Here is a 21,676-nt window from a genome sequence, read left to right on the forward strand (position 1 = left end):
TTGCCAAGTGAGCGTCTGCCTTTCAGGCCATCTTTGACAGCCCCTGGTAGAAGGACAATTGCTGCCCAAAGGAAAGGTGCACAAGGGCTAATATTGACTGAGCGTTCCCTTTGCTTCCCAGATGCCATCTGACCAACATCTCCAGGAGGGCTGCCCTGCATGGCAGGAAGAGACAGAGGAGAGCCTGTGACCATCAGGCAGGTAGAACTCCTCTGCTTGTAGATATGTTTATAGATTTCTATGGTTATTTATTAGTGGTTATAGTTCCATTTATAGATGATAGTGTTCTATTTATATAGACATATATTGATAGATCTGTGTAGTTAAATGTGGATATGTATATAGGTATAGATATGATATAATTATATTTTATAATATATTTACATTTGTAGATTTTCAGAGTTAGATTTTTCTATGTGTAGAGTAAAATATTTATGTATATATATGAAGTTACATTTATGAATGTGTATAGTTATATAGTAAGAGGAATGTTTAGATGGAGAGACAGATGGAAGGATTGCTGTTTGTGTAGGCCTAGGCTGCATTTGTAGCTCTTTCCCCCCTCAGCTGCCTTTTTCACCTCTTGCTTTTCCCTCCGGTGCCCCCTGTGTCCCCTGTCCCTGTGCTGGGTCCGAGCTGGCGGCCGGGCCGGGTGGAGCAGCACTTCCAGCCCCGGCTGTCCCTGGAGCGGTGGGAGCTGCCTCTGGCCCCAGACACTGTCCCTGAGGAGCTGCTGAAGGACGGTGAGACTGAGGGGGCTGAGGGGGCTGTGGCGCTGAAGGGACGGTGACCCTGAGCTGCTGCTGGGGCTGAGGGCTGTGGGGCAGCCGAGGGCCTTGGTGGCACTGAGGTGACAGGGAAGTGGCACAGGCTGGCAGGGTGGTGGGTCTCAGGGGACGGGATGGCTCAGAAGGGACTGAGGGGGGTGAGAGGAATGTGAGGGGCTGAAGAAACTGAAGGCGGCTGGGGCTTCACCGAGAGCATGGCGGGGCTGAGGGGATGGAGGGGGCCAGCAGGGAGCACAGAGGGCTCTGGGACTGCAGCTCTGCCAGGCCTTGGAAGCAATTCCAGAGCCTCCACTTTTGCCACAGCTGCCATGAAGACCTTGAGGACAGCTGGAGACTGACGGGAGCCAGCAGGGAGGAGCTGAAGGCCAGCAGCAAGAGAAGTGAACGGGGCCCTGCTGCTGCCAGCCTGGAGAGAGCCCGGCTGAGGCCACAGGCCCGGGGAGGCAGGTGGGGCTGAGGCTGCCGTGGGCTGTGGCCGTGGGCACTGCCCGGCGGGGCAGGAGCGGGCCCTGCCCGTGCTGGGGCTGCTCAGCGCAGCTGCCCCGGCTGGCACAGGGGCTGTCCTTGGGCAAGGCAGCTGTGCCGCAGGGCCCGGGAGCTGTGCCGGCTCTGCTGGGCTGCCGGGCTGCGGGACAGTCCCGCCGCGGCTGCGCTCACCACAGCCCGGCCCGCCCAGCTGCTTTCTCCTTCTGACCCCCTGGGGAGGCTCTGACGTTTCCTCTGCCCTGATGGAAGAGCAGCTGCTGCCAAGGGAAACGTCCCCATACTCACTCAGTGTTCCCTTTGCTTCCCAGATGTCCCATCTGCTGTCCCTGTACCTGTCCAGGAGAGCTGCTCTGCACGGGAGGAGTAGACCAAGCGAGAGGCTTTGAAGATGGGGCAGCTGGGATCCCTCTGCTTTTAGTGTTCTTTACAGATACATGGACTTGAACATAGACAGGGATTATTACATCTGTATTTCTGTATGTGGGTTGCTATTTGTATGGATTTATTTCCATGTGTATATTCTTGTATTTATGTATATTTATTTTGTTATGAATGCATGCTATTTGTATATATACATATATGTTTGAAATTACATATATGTGTATCAGTTTATCTCTGTATACATGGATATTGTTATATCTGTGTTAATTCCTATTTCTTATGGGTACAGTGGTGTAGGTATCTCCTTTGACATGATTTTTGTTATATGGCTTTTAAAATAGGAATATTGGTATTTGTATAGGTATATAAGTCTATTTGTATAGGTATATTTATCTGTTTATGTATGTAATTCTATTTTCATATCTATGGATGTATTTTTGTATTCTTAGATGGCCTTAATCCTTGTAGTAATATATAATAAGTTGTTAAACGCCTAATTTTTCTTTGTGTATAGTGAGTTTTTGTAGAGGTTGGCAAGAAATTAACTGAGGTTGGTATTTGTATATTATTACATACACAGGTTGTAATAATCGAATAAATTCCAGTTTTTAACCTAAATTGAGATTTGTATAGTATAGTTCTGTATTGTCAGTGTGGGTGTAGCACTTTGTAATAAATGACATTTTTCAACTGAAATTGATTCTTGTGTATTTGTGGATCAGCAGCGTGGCTGTAGCAATCTGCAAGAAATGCCATTTGTTAGCTGTGATGTGTGTTCTGACATTTGTGCTACCCAAAGCCATGAGCAGGTGTAAATGCTGGAGGATTTTGGCCATGCCAATCTCCGGCCATGCCCAGCACATGCCCCACCTGCACTCAGGCTGGGCAGGGGAAGCGCAGATTTGGGCTGGCAGCAGAGCCCCACGTTGGCTCAGAACTCGCTGCAGAGGCAGCTGAGAAAACTCCGGGGCTCCACTGAGAGTAGAACTCCAAGCAGGAGCAACCCTGACAGGAGAAATCATTCACAATGAAAAAAAGAGAGAAAATGTGGCAAAGCAGATGTGGGGATACTCTGTGAGGCTGCTAAAATTCTCTGAATCACCCCTGCCTAGGCACGTCTTCTGCAAAAAGGTTTTGTTTTGAGACACACTCTCCTCATCACTAAGAATTTTTGCCCTTCAGCACCTCACATTTAATCAATGATGATGTACTACCTTGGCACCATCAATGAAAACAGCCCTGCCCTCGTGGCAGTGTTTGCAAAGTCTTCCCTCCTCCTGTCTCCACGTGTGACAGACGGAACCATCCCCTTCTGTCCAAACTGTGCCTGAGCTGAGTGAGGGCTCCAGGAGCTCACGAGGGTGCAAGAGCACCGCATGTGGGAAGGTTTAGCAAAGCTTCCTAAGCACCAGTAAACTCTGGGTTTGCCAATTTTCCCCTGCAATATTGTCCTACTCAAGAATGATCCTGGAGGACACTGTGCCTCCAGCTCCCTCAAGAAAAGTTTGTTTTCTTCAAGGTTTGAATAGAGGAAAATGAAAATTGTGGTTTTTAGAGTGAAATTCGGGGGGTGGTGCAGCTGGGTTCGCTCCACTATTTGCTGTGGAAAGTAGGGCAAAAGCTTTAAATTCCCAGCAGAAGCTGACTACCAGCCCACACAGACCTGAATGAGGCCCAGGTGGGCTTGCTGCACGCTGGTCCAAGGGAAAAGCTGGAACAAAGTCCCCTTTTATTGCAGATGGAGTCTGTACTGGTGTGTTCAGGGCTGTCTGTGGTAAGACACGGCAATCCAGCCAGAAACTGTGGATATGAGAGTTCCAACAGCAACCTGCTTCTCCAGGGTGAGGGACGAGGCCAGCCCAAAAGCCTGGAAGGTGCTCTGGGCACTGGAGAAGGCCAGACTGTCCTTGAGCAGGGATGGCCTTCAAAGGGGACCTCACACCTTGTGCTGCTGACCAAGGGCAGCTGGTGCCCTTCCACAAAATGCTTCTTTTGTCCAGCTCTTGGAAAATTCCAGCCAGCAACAATTCCTGCTGCTCACACCAGCCCTTTCCAAGCAGGAGGAATTTCAGCAGCAGCCTGATTGCTTAGTGGCAGGCGAATAAAATACTTAGCTGAGCGTTATCAACTCTGTCAGAAGCCACATCCTCAGCCCCTCATCTCCTCCAGTTGTCTCAGATGTGGAGGAAGCAGCAGGAAATCTCTGATCCTGGAAGGGAAAGCAGAAGGAGGAAAGGCAGTGGCTGATCCCTGGGGCCTTAGGAGCAGTGAGAGCCATCCAAAACAGGATCTCTGCTGGGCTGTGGAGATAGGAGTGACCAATCAGCAATGCTCTGTGTGAGACTGGAGCCATCTGTGAACATAAGCATGGAAATCTGACCTTGCAAAACAGAGGAAAAGGTGTTTTGGGTATTTGCCAAACCTCGCAGGGGCTCTGAGCCACCTGGTCTAGTGGAAGGTGTCCCTGCCCATGGCAGGGGGATTGGATCTAGAGGGTCTTTAAGGCCCCTTCCAACTCAAGCCTTTCTGTGAGTCTGAATTACAAACCCACAATGACAAAGAGAACACAGCAAACCTGGCCCCCGCTGGGTTGTTGGAGATGTCTGCAGTCACTTGTGTCACCTGGAGACTGGTTTGGATCTGAAGAAATTTTCATGGTCCCAAAGTATTTCAGTGTGACCTTCCTGGTTCAGGGCCCCAAAAGATGCTGGAACAGATTATCTGCAAGCACAGAATTGGTTAAGCTGCCTGTGAACCTGATGGAAGAAGTATAGTCATGTTATTGCAGCATTTACCCTGTACAGGTGATATTTGGTTTCCATTTTGAAGATGAAATGTTCTTGCACAATGCTTGTATATGCAGAAATACTGGCTTTAAATCCTAATTCCATCTTCACACAAGGATGTGTAATCCCTCAGAAATGTTTAACACAGAGCCATATTAGCTTTGGGCTGGGTGGTGTGGTTTGTTTAAAGTGTGTGATGAGTAATGGCAGCGTTAACAAATACCACTCTTGTTAATTTGGGTCCTCCCTTTATCAACCCTGTTGCATAGAAATCACTTCTTTACAGCAGAGACTAAATGAAATTCCTTCATACAGATGAGAATTGTGCAATTCAGGCTGATTAAAGGGGAAGTTTTCTGTTATTGTGAAAGGACAATTTAGATAACCTGTTTGCTGTTCATCCTGGAGGTGCTTTGCAGTTAAGAGTGAAAAGAAAAAAGACATTTCTCTTAAGAAGTGTCTTGAAAGAGCTTTTTGTATTACCAGAAGCAGCTACATTGATATTGACCTCCACAATTAGAAATGCACAACAACCACTTAGGTGACTTAATCTGGCCATGACTTTTAGCTGCAATTCCAAAGTCTCATCAAATATGTTGCTATCCTTTAAACAAGGAAGGAGAGCACAAATACCAACAATTCTCATCAGCCTTCTGGGTTGGAAAGACCATTTAATTTATGCTCCCTTAGCTGTTAGCCTAAACTCTGCTGTGCAAACCTTACGTCTGTGTTGGACCTCATAAACTTCTTGAGCATCAACTTAGGTGCAACCCTGCTACAAAACCCTTCAGGCACCACACTGATTTAGAGTGGCAGGACTTCACTGTTCTAGCAGAGAATTTACTTTACTTGCTCCTGCAAGTCATTTCCAGAGCAGACGTGAAATCAGTGCCTTGCTATCTGGATGTGATAGGATTTTCCTCCTGTCCCAACAGACAACAGGGGAAAAGATTTGTTTCTATTATACCATTGCATCTAAATCTTTGGTTTGAGAGCAAAAGGAAAATGTTCCTTTAAGAAGTTCTGCCCAGACTTTTTGGCATGAGGACAAGCTGTGTTGTGCTGGCAGGAGCAGCACTGTCCCTGTGGGTGCAAACCCCCTGAAGGATGAACAGGCTGCTGTCACAGGGGCCACACCTGCAGCATGAAAACCCACCGTGCCACTAACTCAGTGCAAACTAAACACAAGTGACTCAGCTCTGCATCCTCAGCAAGGACTTGCCTCTGCAGAGATGTTACTGACAGACTCAGCTCTTGTTTGCAAGGGCTGTTAAATTGTCACACAAATCAACCACCCCTCCCTCTCTTGTCCTTGGCGTCCAGCTGCTGAGCTGCTGCTGAGCAAGAAGAGGCAGAGTCCTTCAGGGCAAATGGGGACTTTCCAATGGGCAGAAACTTCCTCCTTTGTTTTGTTCTCAGTGACAACAGAGGGGTTTGTCTTCAGTCCCTGTGTCACCAGGGAAATTGTGCCTGCTCATCACACCTAGGATCTGAACAACCTGGATTTTTATTGGTGTAAAATCCACAGTGACGTGACCTTCTGCAGGAATATGGAGAGAAGAGTCAAAAGGGATTCCTGGAATGTTGCAATAAGCAGAAAGTGGTATTAAACATATATAGATAAAAAGGCATAAAAGCTCATAAAAGCTCATATGGAACTGATTTAAACCTAATAAAAAGAGGCATTTTATTGTAATAAAGAGTGAGGGTTGCAGACCTGTCGGCGGAAGGGAACCAGGATATCAATTTGATCATCACAGGCTCAATTTTATTGATCAGTACGGCGGGTTAAATACAGTTAATAATGAGCTTCATACATATTGCAAAAGTTGAGCTCAGGATTGGTCAGCTTACATATCAGCACCTACGCCTACTTCTACATTCCTATGGTTCTACTTTTGATACTTTCTACATATTCTTAGGATATATTCAGGAGTAATCTCTACTCCCTATCCTCATGTTGCAGCAAGGTCACTGCTGACTCTTCCTTTCAGCTTGCTGACTGCTGACTTTTCTCCTTCAGCTTAACCAGTGGCATTATGTCAGTATGGCCTTTCTCAGCTAACCAATTATTAATAATACTCTCCACACAGACCACAGTGTGAGAAATAGCTACTCTTCATAGTTTAGGAAGCTTTATTAAACCTCATCAAAAATACAACAGAAGACTGAATAAAGAAAAAAAGTTACAGCACCAGGAGCAAAAGATTTTCCTGGCCATGTGCTCAGCCCCCACACTAGAGACTTTCCCTTTTTAACCCTTTAACCCCTCCCAAAGTTTTGTCCATCAACCCCCTCTTTGCTGTCCAGTGGTGGAGATCTCTTCCTTAAATCCTGATTGGGGGTCAAGTGTGGCCATAGTTACAAGCCAGCCCTCCCAGATGTCCCAACCCCTTGGGGACATCTGGGAGTCATAGTGACAAGCCACCCCTCCCAGCTGTCCCTTGATAACCACGGGATGGGGTGCAGCATAACTATAAATCTATAAAACTTTTCTTAACTTATATACATGATATTTTTCTATTAATTGTGAGAGTCAATCATCACATGACTCATCTATTGAAATAAACAGGGCCAGGAGACTTCTTCTCCTTTTTATTGCCTTTATTAAAAGTGATCAGCTCAGGATTGGGCGGCTCGGCAGGTCTGCAGCGTCCCGTCGTCTCTCCCAGAGCAACTCAGAGGAGGAAATGCACAGCTCTGTCTACCAGGGGCAGAGCTGGGGATCAGAACCTCTTGGGAGCCTTTAGGGCCTGCTGAGCCCTTCAGATGTTCCTTTGGCGTGAATCTCACTCCCCTCCCAGACCTGGCCCGGGGGATCTCGAAGACAGGGTGAGGAACGATGAAGGTTTCCAGCATCTCTTGCAGGCCCAGCACTCTGCTCCTTACATCCAGACATCACTCCAGTCTCTCAACTCTTATTTGGCTCGTTGTTTTGGGGGTCTTCTCAGTACAGTGGGGGACCCATGCTGCATTGTGGTCTTGGAGTCACTTTGCATAAACCCCCCACCTTCTCAGGTGTCTTCACTATGAGAAAGGTACAACTTAGCCTCGGGCAAGGCTCTGCTGATACAAAAGGAGCAATTAGCCTCAACAAACCGTGATTACAATAACAAAACACACAGAACTTGGGCAGGGCCAGTGATCTGGCTGCCTTTTTGAAACTTTTTCTCATAAAAAAAACATTAACCGAATTTTTGTTCATAACAGTCCCCCCTTTTGTTCTTTGATCGAGCTTAAATTCTTAGCTCGCATCAACTCACAATTTTTTTGTTTTGAATCTACTATAAATCTTTTGTGCACTTTGGTAATCATGGTTACTTAACCTTGTTACTTTCCTTGGTTTCTTCAGGTTGGTCTGCACGGCAAGTACTATTCTACTAAAACAGATAAATAAGCATAGTAAAAAGAGCAATCTTCCAAATACACACACACTGAGAAAAACTACCTTTTCCCATACATCCTTTTTGAAAATCTTCAGGTTCTCCCACTCACTGGGATCAAGTGTAGGAGTTTGATCTTGATTATTTACACATGCTAATCTTTTTATTTCGTTTGAAATGTTCCTAATAATCGAATTCTTTATTTTTAATACTGCCTGGAGCCGGATAATTTTGTTTAACATAGGTATTGGAATCCGAATTTGGCTTTTACAATTTTGGATTTTCTCTATTTCTATTCCACTTTGCCTGTTCTGTTTAATTTCTCCCAAATCATTATATATAGGAACTCCCAAACTTGATCCAGTTTCTTTGGGTAATAAGAAAATTGGTTTTATCACTCTAGCGGTGCAGCTGCCAGACGAGATCAAATCTAGGGGTTTAAGGCTCCCCTGAAATGTGTTCCAAAAGGAGTTTATCTCTTTTCCAGTATACTCATATAGATACTTGTAACAAACAATTTTTCATACCATTTACACCATTTCTTTGCTTTTTACTAGATCTGCTGAGCTTGTTTTGGCAGCATCCCATTCAAAGCACAACCAGGCTTTCCCTATAGGGCACTCTCCTAGAAGTGGCTGCCTAAAAGTGGCAGTATTGTATGCTATCCAATACACTCTCTTATTTTTCTGATAAAGGACCAATTGGGAGAGGTTAACACAATCAGGGTTAGAACTGATGTGGACTCTCGACAAGGAGCTCACTTCCTCCTCACAGAGGGGTTGGTAGCATTCACTGCACGGCTCAGCTGGGCTCCCCTGAGCACCACCAGCAATCAGAGCCATCATTACTACCCTTCCCAAGAGTCCGGTATGGGTCATCGTGCACAGCCTGCCCACCCAGCCTTGCCTCTTGGGGAATTTTACTGAGGAAAAGCTTCCAAGCTCTTTAGAGTCCCTTCTACCTGCTTCTCTGGTTAAACCTCTCTTGGTCTGTTCCCTACCAATTTTGTCTTCCCCCAGGGGAGTGTTCTGTAGAGGATTAACCTGGAGTCTTTAGAAATAAATTGGGGAACTTAACCAGAATTACTTATTTACAGTCTTAAACTTTTTACCAACATAGTTTACACAGAACAGTCTAAAACATTTTAAGCAATATTAGAACTCTGATACCAATTTTTTTTCCCCACACAGTTCAGTCTTTTTGACTCTTCCTTCTGAGAGTCAACTTTAAATCAAAGTCTACTCAGGTGAATTAACTTGTGAAGCAGATGAATCTTGTCCAGTGCCGGGGGGTGAGAGTGATGTGGACTCTGGTCCAATGCCAGAGGGAAAAACTGATGGTCTGGCCCAAGGCCAGAGGGAGAATGGGGTGCAGTCCGGTCCAATGCCCAGAATGCCAGAGGGAAAAAAAACTGGTGTTGAATCCTGCTCCAATGCCAGGGGGTGAGAGTGATGTGAGTCCAACCTTTACCTTTTGGTCTGCACCGTCGAGTTAGTAATGAAGAGTACGTGAAATGGGCTTTCAAACACAGGCATTAATGGTCTGCAATTTAATGATTTTATCAAAACTCAGTTTCTCTGTTAAATATTATTGGTTAATTTCTCTTTTTTCCATAGCTTGCATGTTTCTCTCATCAACTTCTACATACTCTGTATTTTGCAAGGAGTTGTATTTCTCAGCTAACTTAACTCCCAAAGTATTTTTATTCACCTATTTTTTCTGTGTATTTAATTCACTGGTTTTTCTGTTCTATTTTTCAAGATGTTATCTATTTATCTCTTGCTTCTGTTTCTTACTTTCACTTATAGCTTAAATATTTCTTTCAACCCCTTACACTTTAATATTTTTTTTTACACCATTCTTCTAGAGGAAGTACACTTCCCTCTAAGGAGATGTGGTAAAACTTGTACTGCACAATCTACATTACCTCTATTCTTTGTCTATATTCACCCTCACACATTCCTTCACACCCTCAAGACACAAACTGGATCATTATTGCTAGAAAATCACTGTGGCTCCCCTCACCTCGGGGTTGGCCCACAGGTCTCAGCATCTCTGGGCCTCCTGGAAGGGCCCTGGCTCTGGTTGCCTCTGGTGCACATTCACCTGTGAGGCTGTCTGCGTGTCACTCACGCTCTTACAGCTACGGCTCCCTCACACATCTGGGGAGCACTAGTCTGGTTTGCAGGTCACAAAAACACATTTCAGCCACAGCCCCCACCTGCCCAGGGAACAGTATCTTGGTTTGCAGGTCACACACACACAAACTTCCACTGCCCCCTTCCCACCTGCCCGGGAAGTTGAGGCTGACTTTGCTTGTGACTCACTCTCACACACACAACAAGACAACAAAAAGGTACCTTTTACTTTCACATCACTTATTACAAGTTTAGTTTTACTGGCCAGTTTTGGTGCTATTGGATATCCTTTCTACCTAGCTGTTTGTCTAACTTCAGATGTTTTTTCACTATACTATACTTTTTAGTACTTCGTTGAGACAGGACTTATCTGCTCCTGTATCAACCAAAATTTCTGCCTGATGCTCAGGACTTTATACTGAAACAACTGCCCAATCTCTTGATTGCCCAACTTTCCCAACGTCAGGTCTTACATCTATCGAGACTTGAACACACGAAACCTCGGCCTAAGAATGCGGGTCGTGCCTGACTCCCTAAGTCAGGAAAAACAACTGCCTGATTTTAGTTTGCCTAACCCACCAATTTTTAGGCTTCACCATATCAGGACTTAAAAGCAAACCACAGCCTCCTTCGCTGGGGTTTGTGCCTGACGCCTTTGTCAGGACTTACTTTGCCTGCAGGGCTTGTGAGCTACCCGAATCCTTCTAGGGACTTACAAATCTGCCTGACTTCCCTCTGTCAGGACTTACTTTGGGTGCGTGCCATTCATACAAATATTTTCTCCGCACGCCTGGGGTGCTTATTATCAGTGTATGTTTTATCAAATGGAAAGTGAATTAGAGGTTGAATTTGGTGTCCTAAATTTGCAGTTTGGTGCATCTTAGTGATTACAAGGAAATGCATTTTAAAAATTATTACGTAGAAATCTGTTTTCAGTGCTCATGTGAAAAAGAGGATAAATGGAAGTAAACACTGATGTTCTTTTTAAAATCTGTTTATCGAGCGAGGAGGCATTTGTGCCCCAACTAGGAGGAGGTAAAGGGACAGCAATTGAAGGGGGAGAAGAGCCTCAGTGGATATTAAGTCGAGCTGGAGAAGGGGTGAAGAATGCAGCAAGTGGAGTAGGCACTTGTGGTGATGCAGAAGGAACTGGAGGAGCTGAAAGGGGTGGTGAGGGAGTGGTTACCGGAGGAGATACTGGGTTTATCACAGGGGAAGCTGAAGAGGTAGGAGGAGGAATTTGAGCAGGTGGTAATGAGATGGCAGCTGGGGGAAGAACTGGACCTGCCGTTTGAGGTACTTGAAGAAGAGGATTATAAAGTGGAGGGGCAGAAGGAGGCAAATAATCCAGGGGGTCCCATCTTTTACTAGTCCTATCCTCCCCTCCTTCATTCCCCTCTTTCTTTCTCTGTACCTAACAACTTCGCACCCCTTCATCCTCAACAGTGCTCTTTACCCAGCAAGATACATACAGTAATTGCTCAGGATCAGTATCACCTCGAGCTGTCAGATAATTATTTAGTTGTTGGCACATCCACTTATCCTTTGTCCCACACCAAGGCCATCCTCCTTGCACCTCTAATTCTGGCCACACTTCCATACAATAATGGGTCATTTTCACTTTATCTAATCTTTCCGTGGCCTCTATAGAATCCCATTTTACTAACAGGTCTCCTAAGGGACTACTGGGATGTATATACCTCAGTCTCTTGCCGGTCTTTTTACTATTACACCCTCCCATTTTTCAGGTCTCAAGAGTAAAAAAAATCCTAAAGGTGCCTTTACTGACCAGTAATTTAAAAAAAAACTTGTTTGAGGAGCTTCAGCCTCCTCCACTGAACTTCAGATTTCTGCCTGATGCTCAGGACTTTATACTGAAACAACTGCCCAATCTCTTGATTGCCCAACTTTCCCAACGTCAGGTCTTACATCTATCAGGACTTGAACACACGAAGCCTCGGCCTAAGAATCCGGGTCGTGCCTGACTCCCTCAGTCAGGAAAAACAACTGCCTGATTTTAGTTTGCCTAACCCACCAATTTTTAGGCTTCACCGTATCAGGACTTAAAAGCAAACCACAGCCTCCTTCGCTGGGGTTTGTGCCTGACTCCTTTGTCAGGACTTACTTTGCCTGCAGGGCTTGTGAGCTACCCGAATCCTTCTAGGGACTTACAAATCTGCCTGACTTCCCTCTGTCAGGACTTACTTTGGGTGCGTGCCATTCATACAAATATTCTCTCTGCACGCCCGGGGGGGTTGGGGGGGCCTTTTTTCCCCCTTAGGAGACGACTCACTCACACTAATTCCAAGCACCCAAGCACTGCCCCATGTTCCTGGCCGGCTTTCTTGCGAAAGACCGAAAACGCAGTACTGAGGGGCCCACTCTCAGGTCGAGGGTCCGGCTGCCGGCCCTCGTCTCATTCACACACACCCGTGCTCATCTCCCACTCCCACCACCGGATTTCTCACCAGTCCAGTGCTCCGGTGCTCCTCTGCATCGCTGCTCCTGAGCTGATCCCTCTGGTCCTTGTAGCCAGCTGTCCTTGAGGTCCAAGATGGCCAGTCTTGAGTCCTCTTGCAGCGTGGCTATCCCGGACGAGCTCCCAGCTGAAATAAACAGGGCCAGGAGACTTCTTATCCTCTTTAATGCCTTTATTAAAAGTGATCAGCTCAGGATTGGGCAGCTCGGTGGGGCTGCAGTCTCCCATCCTCTCTCCCAGGGCAACTCAGAGGAGGAGGATAAGCACAGCTCTATCCACTAGGGGCAGAGCTGGGGAATCACGTCCTCGTGGGAGCCTTTAGGGCCTGGTGATCCCGTCCGATGTCAGTTTTCTCTGTTCCTTCCTCCCTGGTCCTGGTTTCGGGACAACTCCCTTGCTCAGGGCGAGAGGGGCTCCGAAGGTGTTCAGCATCTCTGCATGCTCAGCACTCGGCTCCTCACATCCAGACATCACTCCAGTCTCTCAACTCTTATTTGGCTCGTTGTTTTTGGGTTTTTCTCTATGTGTTTGGAGCCGTAGTCCCCCACAGCATGCTGGTCCTGGAGTCACTTTGCATAAACCACCCCCCCAGGTCTCTTCTCCTCACTGTTTGGGAAGGTCCCCACGAGTTACTGTCTCGGAGAAGGGCCATTACCTCGCCCCAGCCAGGGCTTTTACTAATACAAAAACAACCATTAACAACAACGACCCGTAATTACCATACACAGGCAGCAGCCCAGCAGTAGTGGTAACTTTTTTTCTCACAGAAAAAAATCAACTGAATTTTTGTTCATAACATGGTCTCTTACTGTTCTTCAGGTATCTCTCATTCAACAGGCACTAATAATTCCCATCCACAAAACCAAGTCAGTTCTTTAACACTTTTTGCAATAAGAGCATAAATTTTGTGAACTACAACACTAATTACTCTCACAACTTTTACTTATAACCCAGCTAGCATGTCTAGTATTGGAATGAATCAAATAAAGTTTACTAATGGAAATGGTAATTCCCCTTCTCCTCTGTACAATTCTCAGGCTAAGGTCAGAATACAAAAACATTCTTGATCCTTCTATCTGAAGTTTTCCTCCCCCAAGGAGATGTTTTATTCAGGTAGTGCTCAAAACTAGTGATATAAGCGTTGTCTTATTTCTTAATTCAGTGTTATTCTTTGAACATTTCTTGGATCATTTGGGTTTTCTCAAACTCTTGCCACTCAGTCCCCATTGGAAAGTCAGTTCGGTATCACACAGTCTAAATGTGATAGTCTGTTCCTCAGGTTTCTTCACAAGTCCTTTGATTCTGCTGGCATGAATTCACTCTCTTTCCATGATTTTGATTGTTGCTTCAGTAGTACGTGGAAAGGACTTCTTAATAGCATAGTAATAAAAGAAAGATAATACTGCATTAACTTTTACTATTCGCTTTCCTTCTAAAATTTCTGGGTTTAGCTAAAAGCTTTCTCTACAGCAGCCTCTTCTTCAGGAAAAAATCCTTCTCGTTAACAACAAACAAAACAACCACAAAAAAAAAAAAAAAAGAAACTAAAAAACGTTCTTACTTAAGAAAATCAAACCGCTTTGTGAGGTTTGGAGAGTCATCAATCTCTGCTTTGATTTTATCTTTTAGTGCTAGTCCCCCTCCCCCTCTCTTTCTCTTCACGGCCTTGCTATCAGTGCTGTTCTTGGCCCTTCCCCTGCTGCTGCCATTTTGCTGCAGAGCAGGAGCAGGGCAGAGCAGCCCCAGGCATGGGGACCCTGGGGGCATGCCTTGGATCTCTTTTACCCTCTCTCTCTCTTCTCTCCTTTTCTCTTCTCTCTCTCAGCCCACTTCCTGGGCCAATGCTGCCATCCTGGACTCAGGACCCTGACAGTCTGGGAGCCCCCCCCGGCAGTTCTGCCACAGAGCCAGCCTGCTCCTAGCCGGCAAACCATCCTCTGCTACCAAATTGTGAAAAACGCCAATCACTTGTTTTTAAAATTTTTAAAAGTTTAATAGTAATAAAATGGTTAAAAAGAATAGTGACACAATTAGAGTAATAAAAATTTGGACAAATTAAATTAGGACAATATGAGATAATAAAAACAAAGAGTTACGGGCGTTCGGGTACCTTTTTTTGGGCAGCATGAGCCCGAAAAAGGACACCTGTTAACAAAGGACTAACCCTTAAAAACAATAGCCCGTTGCATATTCATACATGATGCATAAATTCCATTCAAACACAGGATTCTGTCTGGTCAGTGTCAACTTCTTCCCTCTAATCCTAACCATGCCTTCGAGGTGGGAAGAAGTTTGTTTCTTCTGATAAGAAGGCAATAAATTCTTCTTCTCTGAAAGACTTCAGTGTCCTGTGGCTGCTATCTCACTGCAAGTTCTTTCTTTAAAAAAAGTATCTCACATAGCATAGTTTCTATTTTAACAATTTTTATAACCTAAAACTATATTTAACGCAGTACTTAAGAAAATTAATTCAGCATTGCTTTCTAACACAACACATATAATATTGATTTTAATATTTGCAAAAAGCCAATCATAAAATACATCTATTTTTCACACCATGTGAGCAGGGACGCCAGAGATGCCATGCCCGGGATGTTGTGCCCATGTGAGCAGACACACCAGAGATGCCGTGACTGGGATGTTGTGCCCATGTGAGCAGAGATAACAGAGATGCCATGACCAGAATGTTGTGCCTGGCTGGAGCCCGCAGTGCCCGACTGGAGGGAGCTGCGCTGGAGCCGTAGGTTGTGCCGGGGGCAGGCAGGGGCCACAGCCCTGGGCAGGGCCCGGCCATGGACACTGACCCTGGGCCGGGCAGGGGCTCGGGGCCCTGTGGCACCGGGCGCTCGGGGCCCGCTCCCAGTGGGGCCGTGGGGGAGCTGGAGCAGTGAGAGAGCCCGGGCCGAGCATCAGCCCCGGGGCGGGCACAGCTGGGAGGGGGCCCGGCCCGGGGGTCCCGCAGAGCCTCCCTGCTCCAGAGCCGCGGCTGCGGCAGCTTTGGGGCGCGGAGGAGCCATGGGCGGGCTTTCCAAGGTCTCCTTCAGGCGGGTTTTTGTCCCGGTGCGGGGCAATGCCCGGGCCTGGGCGGGCTGGGGCCGCTGCCGAGCACCGCTGCCTTTGTCCGGAGCCCCCGGGCAGAGCTCTCTGTTTGGGGCTGGGAGAAACATTGTAACTCTACTGGGAAAATTCAAAGAGTTTAATAAAGGACAAGGGGAGACAAGGAGCATGGAGCAAAGGTTATTACGGCCGGGTGCATCTTGGCACTGAACCAAGACCACCCTGTTATCTTCGGGATATCCCTTAGATACCTTTTCCTTCCATCAGCCTGTTGCATATTCATGGACCCTCATGCATAGTAAACTTTTTTCCCAAACTACTTTCCATATTCCAAGAACTGTTTAGCATGGCTCTTCCTCGGTTCCACCTTTTTAGAGCATGCACATGCCTTGGTTGTGGTTTTGGTCCTTTTTTATCATCATCTTCAGTTTTGGCCACGGCCCACACTGCCTTCAGACAGTGAGTGCTGATGGCTGCCACATCTGTACCAGGTGTCTTCATCTCATGTTCATTGGATGTTATCTCATCCAAGCAGGCATTTTAACACAAGCATACTTATATCAGCTATTTCACTATTATGTCTAAGCTTATAATTAACAACAGAAATAAAAACTGTATCTTTATAACAAATGTTGTAGTGCATTTTATACTTTGTAATACTTGGAAGTAGTTTTGTTTTGTATCCCCATATTTTTCCCAAATGATTTATTCCAGACTGTACCCCCCTCCCTTTACCTGTGTAAACCCTTCCCCTTGCTGAGATCACCCCCAAATCCCCACCCTGGCTCTCTGTCAATCACTCAGCATCCCATCCCCTCCATCTAGAAGCTTTGCTCCAGGATGTCGAGTGATTAGCCAGCGTCCGGGGGTCAGCGCCCCAAGCCTTGCCCCATATGCTGTCCTAAATATCTGTCCACCAATACCCATCCCTTAAGGTCACTTATTGGTCAGTAAAATGTTATCTCCTTTCAGTTTCCACCTCCCTTTAAATGTAACCTTGGCACATCTCCCGGGGCTCTCAGAAGGAGCCCCCTGAGGTGCAGGGGCTCCTTTGGGACTCCTAGAAAAAAACCTTGGATTAACCCCTGCTAAGACCCGGCCCTTTATCTCCTACCAATGTCTCTGGTGTCTCTCCTGCGGCAAAGGCGCCCAGCCCAGGTGCCCTCAGTACCCTCGGGGCACAGAGAGCGTCTCCCCGCTGTCAGCCGTGCCGGGGTTGCCCCCGGTGTCTGCCGACTCGAGACTGGCCGGGGATCCTGAGGGGCTCCCAGAGAGACACAGACAGTGCTGCTGGTGGCAGCACCAGGAAGCTGCCAGGTTTAGGCTTTCTTTGCCAGCAAATTACTGCACTTGGGCTGTGGTGGCACAGGGAAATGTCCAGATCTGGGCATGGGCGGTGCCATCAAACACCAGGTCTGGGTGGTGATAGTCTTGGCACCAGGAAATTGCTGCCTTTTGTCTTCTTTTTCAAAAAAATTGCTGCACCTGGGCTGTGTTGGAATAAAAAATGTCCAGACTGGGGTACGGGCAGTGGCAGCAAACACCAGACCTTGGCATTGCCGATGTCGGAAGCGGAAATTGACAGATTTTGTCTTTCTTTACCAGAAAATTGCTGGACTTGGCTCTGCTGGAACAAGGGAATTTCCAGATCTGGGCACTGGTGGTGGCAGCAAACACCAGATCTGGGCAGTGCCAGACCCAGTAATGTTGCAAATGAATTTGTAGAGAATTTTTAAGGCTTGACAGAAGGGTTCTATAGTATGTATGCAAGTGTCGTGATCTGTCCTTATGAACGGGTTTCATGATGGTTTGTGGGTTGATCTCAGAGTACAAAAAACACTGACACGGTAGAGGGGATTGCAGTGATAATCAAAACAAATGTACCAGTATTGAATAACCACAACAAAATGCGTTGGGGAGGAAGTGGGGAAAAGGGAAAAAGAGGGAGGAAGAGAAAGGAAGGTATAGAGCTACCAAAAGTAGAAACAGTGAAGTTCTTCAATGTCCAGCCAATGGAGTTCACCAGGTCACGTCCGGGGAGATCTCAGGGTTGCAGTTCATCCGAACTCTATTATACTCTTTTTTTTTTTTATGGGGGAAGGGGTAAAACTTGAAACCAAATCAAAGGTAGTCTATTGTATTTTTTGGGGAAAAAATGGTATTTAGAGAAGGGTACACACAGTCCATGTTCTCAGCAGTGGGCGAGAGCCATTGTCTTCTTGGTCCACTGCTCACACCTGTAACATCCATCTTGCTTTAGTCAGCTTGCCTCCCCCACACACTTCCCCCAGGTTAGGGGCCTCAGTCCCAGTCCTTGGAAAGAGTGTGGGGGGGCCTTTTCACGTAGGGATTTCATGTCTCGGTCTTTGATGGAGAGGCTTCTTACATCTCAGTCTGTCTGTCACAGCGGTTGTAAGACAAGTTAGGGGTCTTCTGTGGGGAACCACCCAAAACTCAGGAGAAGTCCAGCCAGGCCGAGGGGTGGGACAACTTCCAAGGGTAGTGTTGCAAAAAGGCAAGCTGCCCCCTTCTTCCTTTCATTGGGTTCAGTGTAGCATACAGCAAACACACCTGTGAACAATAGCTTAGCAATACCAGGAGCTGTGCTCAGGTCTCGGGGCCCTTGGCATGTAACTTTCTCCAACAGGGCCAGAAACTTCAGACAAGGGTCTTTTCTTCCGTGGTCCAGTGATAAATGTGAGGCAGATGAGAGAAACTTTGGACAGAGTATTACACCTGCATTACATGGATGATGTAGTAATCTGTGCTTCCATCAACACTTATTAGACACAGCACTTTCCAAGACTGTCACAGCTGTCGAAAGTGCGGGGTTTCCGATAGCTCAGGACAAAATCCAGCTATCAAGCCCATGGAAGTACCTCGGGTTTTTAATCACAGGAAGGACCATTGTGCCTCAAACCTCAAGCACTCCCAGACATTAAGAGACAGGCAACAGCTGTGCGGCATCATCACGTGGATCTGACCTCTCCTGGGCCTCACCACAGAAGAACTGGCACCGCTCTTGGACCTTCTACGAGGAGATGGCGACCTGTCTTCCCCACGCTCGTTAACGCCAGAAGCCTGTGAGGCTTTGGAGAGAGTCGTCAACGCTATCAAACACTGCCAGGCACATCGGACAGACCGGTCCCTTCCCCTCAGCCTCGGTATTTTTGGTAAGTGCCCACACTTCCATGCATTGCTCTTTCAGTGGGATGATACTGCAAAAAACCCACTCGTCATCATCAAGTGACTTTTTCTGCTGCACCAACCACATAAAACAGTCACCACCCCACCAGAACTTGGAGCCAACTTATTATTAAAGGCTGACATCGCTTCCGGACCCTCGCAGCTTGTGATCTGGTGTGCATTTACCTCCCTTATACTTTGGAACAATTGGATTCTCTATTACAAACAAATGAACATCCGCAAATTTCATTAGACAGCTATCCCAGAAAAGTTTCAATTCATTATCCTAAACACAGACTTTTTAAAGATTCACTGCATTTGGCCCCAAAATCATATAAAAGTAAAACTCCACTCAAAAACGCTATCACCAAGTTCACTGATGGCTCAGGCAAATCTCACAAGTCAGTGTTCACCTTGAGGGACCCTGACAGTCAGAAGGAGGAGTCTGATATCCAGGTTGTTGAAGGTTCCCCCCCGACTGCAGAACTTGCTGCAGGTGTGAGGATGTTTCGAACATTTCAACAACCCTTCAAATTAGTCACAGATTCTGCATTTGTCACTGGGATAGCAGAGCAGGCAGAGCATGCCCTGCTCAAGCAAGTCCAAAATAGAAAATTATACAGCTTTCTCTCTGAATTAATTTGGTTCATCTCCCACAGAGAGCAACCTTATCACATCCTGCATGTCCGGTCGCACACAGAGCTGCCAAGATACATCACTGAGGGCAACCAGAGAGCACACTTGTTAGCAATGGCAGCAAGTGCCACCCACATTTCCCTTGCTGCACCGCATCTTTCAACAGGCTCGTCTAAGCCATGCATTCTTCCATAAGAATGCTCCAGCTTTAGTACGTCAATTTAAGATTTCCACAGACCAAGCCAAGGCAATTGTCTCCACCTGCCCCAATTGCCAATTGCTCGCCCTCCCTACCATAGGGACAAAACAAAGAAAATTACAGTGACAACTAACTTGACCATTCATGTTTCTATCAGTGCTCGAACAGTTGATAACTGACTCACTTGAGGACCAGATGGCCACTCCCAAGACACCCCGAAATACCTTAACAGCTGCTGCCACCGTCATTGTGCTCCTGTGCATCCAAACAGCGGTTGGATGGGTTGTGCCACAACCAACAGAAAACGTATGGATCACACTGGCAAAATCTCTCAAGCAAGATAACTTTTGCACGGCCATGGGACGTGCAAATGACCCACTGTCTACATGTCAGGTGGGAATCCCCCTGTCACCAAATGAATATCCCTATGCAGGTAAGAAGCCCACCCCGGTAGACACCTGGGACGAGTGGATGAAGATCTTACCACATGCACCACAGGAGCCCAAAGAACTAGACCTACCAGGCTCCTCAAAGCGACTTATTGTGTAAACTTTTTCTACGAGCAACCCTAACAAAATTGGCATGAGAAATCCAAACCACAGATGATAGTGAGAAAAGATATATCACCAATTTATGAGAGATACAATGTCGTTGACTGGTACAATTATACTGCCAAAACATTGTCTAAGTCCTCTCCGTTTCCCAGAGTGCTTCCCAAGGGAGTGTTTCTCATCTGTGGAGAGGGGGTGTGGCCAGGGATCCCCTCAAAGATCAAAGGGGGCCCCTGCAGCCTTGGTCAGCTTACTACCCTCACCCCAAACACTACCCAAATTAAAAACTGGAAACGAGAAACTCAATTGGCACGCCAAAAAAGATCATACTCCCAATTCAATCAAAATTGTGATGACCAAATTTATAATCGGGGCAAGACGAAGAGGGTCGCTGTTTCTATCTTTCTACCATGGGTTGCAGCTGTGATGGCCCTCGGTGAGCTTTCTCACCTGGAGTGCTGGCTTAGTAAGCAAACCAACGCTACGTCCCCTGCCTTATCAGACCTTCTAGTGGACGAGGAAACCACCAGACATGCCACCCTTCAGAACAGAGCAGCCATCACCTTCCTGCTGCTCTCCCATGTCCATGGTTGTGAAGATTTCAAACGGCTTTGTTGTTTCAACCTGCCATCGAAAAGCACATCGATCCAGGCCAACATCAAACAAATGCAAGAGCAAATTAAGTCTCTTCTTACTGAAAATAAAGTTGTGGACATGATGGACAAAACGCTCATGCAGTGGGGCGTTCCTGTGTGGGTGGCCCCCATTCTTAAAAGTTTCTTGTGGGTCCTTCTCATAGTTGTTATTGTTTCAGCAGCACTGATGTGTTTTAAGGAAAGAATTGACAAAACACTGGGAAATGTTTATTTAATAAACAAAAAACCGGGAGATGTGGGAGACAGCCATGGAGAAGATGAACCTGGAATGCCATGGGAGGACAGCACTGTTTAAGTTAAGGTGAGGGACTGGTGCAATTCCCCATGGTTCTTTGCTTGTTAATGTTAATGTGCTGTTGTCAATCGACTGCTGTTCATCCTGAGACAGAGTAGAGATCCATTCTGAATTAGGTGAAGTGTCTAGGAGAGGTTAAAACTCTGTGAGGCCAAAGCTGAAGGAAAAACTGCATGCCGAGACAGCAAGGAGACAGAGAAAGAAAAACAGAAAAAACTACGAGGTCAATTTGCCCCTGACCTAGGAATTCCTTTGATAAAGAAGAACTGGCAATAAATGTCACGTGGAATGAATATGTATGAACCTACTGTGAAACTGTATGCATATGCATTTGGAAGGGGGGATAAAAGGAGACCTGAGATCTTCAGGGGTACGCCTTTTGAGGAGAATTTTCTCCGTCTGCGTCTGGCGCCGTAAATAAACATACCGGGCTTTACAACTTTTATAAAGTTGTGAGGTTTCTTCTTTTCTCTGCAAATCAATCCCCCAGTTCCAGAAAGTTCTGTACTCCCCGTTCCTCCATTGGCTTTCCCTTAGAGACCCCTCTCACTCTGCTCCCCCATTGGTGCATCCCGTGTCACCCCAGCTTAACTCCACCCCTGGCTCCCTTCCCCATTGGATAATTTGTACCCTGACCCCTCCTGCCTTCCCCAGT

This window comes from Melospiza melodia, unplaced genomic scaffold (assembly GCF_035770615.1).
Source record: "Melospiza melodia melodia isolate bMelMel2 unplaced genomic scaffold, bMelMel2.pri scaffold_28, whole genome shotgun sequence".
NCBI lineage: Eukaryota > Metazoa > Chordata > Aves > Passeriformes > Passerellidae > Melospiza > Melospiza melodia.